The sequence below is a fragment of the Solanum tuberosum genome, unplaced genomic scaffold (genome assembly GCF_000226075.1).
Source record: "Solanum tuberosum cultivar DM 1-3 516 R44 unplaced genomic scaffold, SolTub_3.0 scf00507, whole genome shotgun sequence".
Lineage (NCBI taxonomy): Eukaryota > Viridiplantae > Streptophyta > Magnoliopsida > Solanales > Solanaceae > Solanum > Solanum tuberosum.
In genome coordinates this window covers 322,733-323,141 of record NW_006239431.1, presented here as the reverse complement: position 1 = coordinate 323,141, position 409 = coordinate 322,733, and positions in this window count along the sequence as shown.

Sequence of the window (409 nt, the reverse complement as noted above, 5' to 3'; positions counted from 1 at the left end):
GATGTTGGATCACCCACACACTTCTTCAAAAGAGAAATGTGAAAGACGGGATGCACTGGTGCTAAGTCTGCTGGCAACTCTAACTCATAAGCCACTTTACCAATCCTTTTCAAGATCCGGTAAGGGCCTACATATCTGGGACTGAGCTTTCCTTTCTTGCCAAATCTCATCACCCACTTCATGGGTGACATTTTCAGGAAAACCGAATCATCAACTTGGAACTCTAGTTCCCTTCTTCTCACATCTGCATAAGGCTTTTGGCGACTCTGGGCAGTCTTAAGTCTATCTCTAATGAGTTTCACTTTCTCCATAGCATCAAGAACTGAATCTGGTCTTATCAAGGTTGCTTCACCTACTTCAAACCAACCAATTGGAGATCTAGATCTACACCCATACAATGCCTCATAAG